At 35.0% G+C, this 6,000-nt stretch overlaps 1 non-coding gene and 1 pseudogene across 1 annotated transcript; one reads left to right on the top strand and one right to left on the bottom strand.

Annotated features, from left to right (window-relative positions):
• Nucleotides 1-461: 461 nt before the first annotated feature.
• LOC148760909 (uncharacterized) lies at nt 462-3,874 on the bottom strand (annotated as a pseudogene).
• A 1,230-nt stretch (nt 3,875-5,104) lies between these two features.
• Nucleotides 5,105-5,211, top strand: LOC148760908 (small nucleolar RNA R71). Its single transcript, XR_016028740.1, has one exon. It is a non-coding gene; the product is annotated as a small nucleolar RNA R71 (small nucleolar RNA).
• The last annotated feature ends 789 nt before the right edge of the window (nt 5,212-6,000 follow it).

The following is a 6,000-nucleotide window of genomic DNA, read 5'->3' as shown; positions in this document are numbered from 1 at the left end:
GCTTAACTGTAGCACCCGAAGCATTACGCTTCGGGTTTGAGCATCGCGGCGCTTAACCATTCTATTTTTGTGCCCTTGTTCAGTGCCGCAACTCTCACCTTAAGGGCCGAGGCATTGAAATATTCTGTTTCGGCTCTGTTTCCTCTTTATTTCAGGGCCACAACTTTTAATTTAAGGGTCGCAACTATGACTTTTTTTACCTTTTTTTTTAATTTTTTATTTATTTTTTTATTTTTTGATTATTTTTTAAACCAATTACCTGCAAAAGTAGACATAAAAAATTACATTAAAAGAAATAAATTAAAAAGCATGAAATAAAATAAAGATGAGAATAAGTAAAGTTGAGGAGCTTGGGTTGCCTTCTAAGAAGCGCTTCGTTTATAGTCTTTGGCTGGACTGACTTGGACTCTAGGCCATGTCAACAAGTGTATTGAGGACTTTTGACAATTAATTTCACCTCCCTAATAATGCTTCAATCTTTGTCCATTGACTTTAAATTTTCGACCATTTGTCCCCCTAACTTCGATTACTCCATGTGGAAATACCTCATTGATAATGAAAGGACCAAACCACCTTGATTTGAGCTTTCCCAAAAATAATTTCAAGCGAGAATTATAGAGCAACACTGACTATCCCGACTCAAAGCTTTTTTCCATTATCTTCTTATCATGCCATTGCTTTGTTTTCTCTTTATAGAGTTTGGCATTCTCATAAGCTTGAAGGTGAAATTCATCAAGTTCATTTAATTGCAACAACCTTTGCTCACCTACTGCTTGTAGATCAATATTTAACTTCTTCACGGCCCAATAAGCATTTTGTTCAAGTTCCACCAGTAAGTGATAAGCTTTGCCAAAGATCAACTTATATGGAGAGATACCAATTGGGGTTTTGTAAGCAATCTGATATGCCCATAGTGCATCATCCAATCTTTTTGCCCAATCTTTTCTTGTAGGACACACTGTTTTCTCCAAAATCCTCTTGATTTTTCTATTTGATACTTCCGCTTGGCCACTAGTTTGAGGATGGTACGCAGTTGCAACCTTGTGCTTAACTCAATATTTTTCCAAAAGTACATCAAAATACTTGTTGCAAAAGTGACTCCCCTTATCAATAAAAATTACCCTTGGAGTGCCAAATTGAGTAAAAATGTTCCTTTTTATGAAATTCATTACCACCTTCGAATCATTATGAGGAAAGGCTACCACTTTAACCCACTTGAAAACATAATCAACAGTAAGAAAAATGTATTTATTGTTGTATGAAGATATGAACGGACCCATGAAGTCAATACCCCATACAAAAAAAATTTCTATCTCTAGGATGTTGAAAGGCATCTCATGTCGCCTTGAGATATTACCCACTCTTTGGCACCGGTAACAATGCAAAACAAAGTTGTAAGCATCCTTAAATAATGTAGGCCAATACAAACATGATTGGAGGACTTTAGCTGCAGTCCTTGTGCCTCTAAAGTGTCTTCTATAATTTAAAGAATGGCAATGATGAAGCACACTTTGAATTTCTTCTTCTGGGACACATTTTCTAAAGATTTGGTCTTTACACTGCTTGAACAAGTAAGACTCATCCCAAAAATAAAATTTAACATCATGCAAAAATTTCTTTTTCTGATGAAAATTTAAATCAGGGGGAATAACATTGCTTACTAGATAATTCACGAAGTCAGCATACCAAAGAAGTGATTTCTTACCAACTTGAACGATTTGTTCATCAAGAAAAGTCTCCTTGATTAAGGTTGAATCTTTACCTTGATCTTCAATCTCCAATCTTGAGAAGTGGTCTGCCACTTGATTTTCTGTTCCTTTTCTGTCATGAATCTCTAGATCAAACTCTTCTAGCAAGAGAATCCACCTTATCAATCTTGGTTTTACATCCTTCTTAGCAGTCAAATATTTGATACCTGAATGGTCAGTGTGCACTATCACCTTTGTCCCCACAAGATAAGAGCGAAATTTGTCAAAAGTAAAAACTATAGCCAAGAGCTCATTTTTATTATGGTATAATTTTTCTGGGCCTCATTCAAAGTCTTGCTAGCATAATAGATGGAATGGAAGATTTTATCCTTTCTTTGTCCCAAAATGGCTCCCATCGCATAATCAGTCACATCACACATTAGTTCAAAAGGGAGAGTCCGATCGGGACTAATTATGATAGGTGCAGATATTAATCTTTTCTTCAATTCATCAAAAGCAATTAGACATTCATTATCAAACTTAAATGGCACATCTTTTTGCAATAAATTGCAAAGTGGTTTAGAAATTTTTGAAAAGTCTTTAATAAATCTTTTATAAAAACCAACATGACTAAGAAAACTTCTAATACCTTTGATATTTATTGGAGGTGGTAATTTCTCAATTGCTTCAATTTTTGCTTTATCTACCTCAATGCCACTACTAGAGATCTTGTGCCTAAGGACAATACCTTCTCGCACCATAAAGTGACATTTCTCCTAGCTGAGCACCAAATTTGTTTCTTCACATCTCTTGAGTACCCTAGCAAGATTTAAGAGACAATCATCAAAATTATTTCCAAAGACAGAAAAATCATCCATAAATACGTCCAAATATTTCTCCACCATGTCTGTGAATATGGCCAACATACATTTCTAAAAAGTGGCAGGTGCATTACAAAATCCAAATGGCATTCTTCTAAAAGTAAAGGTGCTATAAGGACATATAAATGTAGTATTTTCTTGATCTTCAGGAGCAATAGCAATTTGGTTATAACCAATATATCCATCTAGAAAGCAATAATATTCCTTACTAACCAAGTGATCCAACATTTGATCAATGAATGGAAGAGGGAAGTGATATTTCCTTGTAGCTTTGTTAAGCTTGCGGTAGTCCATGCACACTCTCCATCCAGTCACAGTTCTTCTTGGAATGAGCTCATTATTGTCATTGGCAACCATAGTCATTCCTCATTTCTTAGGAACACATTGAACTAGACTTACCTATGAGCTATCAGAGATAGGATAAATTATTCCAGCATCCAACCACTTGATGATATACTTCTTGACTACTTCTTTAATGATAGGATTCAATCTTCTTTGCTATTCAATTGTGACTGTGTGATTTTCCTTAAGGAGAATTTTGTACATGTAAATAGAAGGGCTAATTCCCTTAATATCAGCTATGGTCCACCTTATCGCTTTCTTGAATTCTCTAAGTGTCCTCAATAACTTCTCTTCTTGCGTGTTAGTAAGAGTAGCAGAAATAATAATTGGAGGAGTAGAAGATTTTCTAAGAAAAGCATACCTCAAGTGTGCAAGCAGAGGTTAGAGTTCCAAAGTAGGTGTTTCCTCAATGGAAGGCTTAGAAGCTGGCACCAAAGAAGTTGAAACATCTAAAGACTCAAATTGATGATTAGTTCTAAATCTGGAGTGAGCATTTAACAAATTTGAATATTCAATAAATTCATCATCATCCTTGTCAACATTAGCAACTAAACATGCTTCAAAAGGATCATTAGGATTTTCTTTTAAGAAAACATCTTGGGTAAAGTTATTTACCACACTCATAGATAAGTAGTCTTCAGATGTCATAGGTAATTTTAAAGCTTTGAAAATATTAAATGTTACCTGTTGGTCTTGAACTCTCAAAGTGAGCTCACCTTTTTCAACATTAATCAAAGCTCTAGCAGTTGCTAAGAATGGCCTATCAAGGATGATTGGAATTTGCCTATCTTCTTCCATGTCAAGAATTATAAAATCAACTGGAAAAATAAATTTATCTACCTTGACAAGAACATTTTCAATAATTCCCCTTGGGTACACATATGAACGATCAGCCAATTGCAAACTAACAGAAGTGGGTTTGCATTCCCTCAAACCAAGTTTCTCAAAAATTGACCAAGGCATTAAATTGATACTTGCACCTAAATCACTCAAAGATTTGTAAAAAATAAATTACCAATAGTGCAAGGAATTGTGAAACTACTTGGATTTTTGAGTTTTGTTGACGGTTTATTTTAGAGAATTGCACTACATTCTTCTGTAAGGGAGACAGTTTCAAACTCACCTAGCTTTCCCATTTTGGAGAGGATGTCTTTCAAGAACTTGACATAACTGGGCATTTATTCCAAAGCTTCAGTAAAAGGAATATTTATGTGTAATTTCTTGAAGTCATTGAGGAACTTCTAAAATTGTTTTTCAAACTTTTGCTTTTGGAGCCTTTGGGGAAAAAGTGGTGGAGGATGGATGACTTGAGAAGTTCCTTGATTTTTGGCCTTGTCATTTTCTTTTTATTCAATTTCAATCTCATTCTCACACATTATTTCCTTCTCAACTTGTTCATTCTCAGATTCAATTGTTTTTTCATTCACTTCTTCAATCTCTTTTCCATTTCTTAAAGTAATTGCTTGGCATTGTTCCATACCTTTAGGATTGATTTGTGTGACACTAGGTAGGGAACCTTAAGTTCTATTATTGATGGAATTAGCAAGCTGTCCCACTTGGGTCTTAAGATTTCTCAAGGATGCTCTATAGCTTTGAATTATAGCATCATTCTTTGATGTATATTGCAAGAGAAGTTCTTCCACTTGAGACTTCTTTTTAGGAATTGGAGGTCTAACTTGTTGTTGAAAACCAGGAGGCATGTTGGGTTTTGGATTGGAAGACCCTACATTGTTGTTCCATGAAAAGTTGGGATGGTTTCTCCAACCAAGATTATAAGTATTGGATTATGGGTTATTCTCCTATCTATTGAAGCTCCCCATAAACTGGACTGATTCAAAATTTTATGGACATTGATCATTTGGATGGCCATCTCCACACATCTCACAAACTACAAATGAATTTTGAACTGTATGAACTCCCAATGTGTCAAACTTCTTGGATAGTGCATCTACTTGTGCAGCTACTTGAGCAGTTAAGTTGCCAAGTGCATCAATTTCATACGCTCCAACAGCTTTTCTCGAACTCGACCTTTATGAAGGCCATTGATAATTGTTTGAAGCCATCTCTTTCAACAAATTATAAGCATCTGCGGCATTCTTGCTCATTAATGCCCCACCAACAGTAGCATCAATTGTGGTTTTTTTTCACCCAACCAGCCCATTATAGAATAACTGAACTTGCATTCTATTAGGAATCCCATGATGTGGACATCTTCTCAGTAGTTCTTTAAACCTCTCTCAAGCTTCATACAAGGACTCACCATCGAATTGTGTGAATGAGGTGATATCATTCCTCATCTTTGCAATCTTTGCAAGTGGGAAGAATTTTGCGAGAAACTTTTGAGTCAAGTCCTCCCATGTAGTGATAGACCCATTGGGTTGTGAATTAAGCCAACTTTTTGCTTTATCCCTTAGAGAAAACGGAAACAGTCTCAATCTAATAGCATCATCAGTTACTCCATTGTATTCAAAGGTATCATAAATTTTCAAAAAAATTACCAAATGAGAATTAGGATCATCACTAGGTAAACCACCAAACTAGACTGAAGATTGAATCATCTGAATGTAAGCTGGTTTCATTTCAAAATTATTCACATTGATAGAAGGTCTCCTAATGCTTTCGTGCAAACCTTGCAAAAGAGGAACAGCATAATCCTACAGTGCTCTATTTGCTTCGGGAACTAGATTAATGGCATTATTGCCATTGTTGTTGTTATCCTCAACCTTTGTCTGATTTAAAGCTGCAACTTGCAAATTCTTCCTTCGACGTCTTTTAAAAGTTCTTCCTATCTCAGGATCAAAAGGAACAAGATTCAAGTTGTTTTTTCTTTGCATACAATGACCAAAGATATCTGCAAACAAACAAAATCGAATATTAAAACAAGAAAAATAAAATTTGAAGTAAGACTAAATTACTTGGTATTAGTATTATTAAAACTTCTAGAAACAATTCCCTGGCAATGGCGCCAAAAACTTGTCAATTAAAATTCTACTACGCAAGTATACGTATCGAATAGATAGTATATTAGCAAGCAGAGTATCGATTCTATAGAAAATTGATCTAAAACTTTACTAAGTAGTAAAATTAGA

Source organism: Theobroma cacao, chromosome 9 (assembly GCF_053813885.1).
Source record: "Theobroma cacao isolate CCN51 chromosome 9, ASM5381388v1, whole genome shotgun sequence".
Classification (NCBI taxonomy): domain Eukaryota; kingdom Viridiplantae; phylum Streptophyta; class Magnoliopsida; order Malvales; family Malvaceae; genus Theobroma; species Theobroma cacao.
This window is presented reverse-complemented; position numbering and strand designations above follow the sequence as displayed.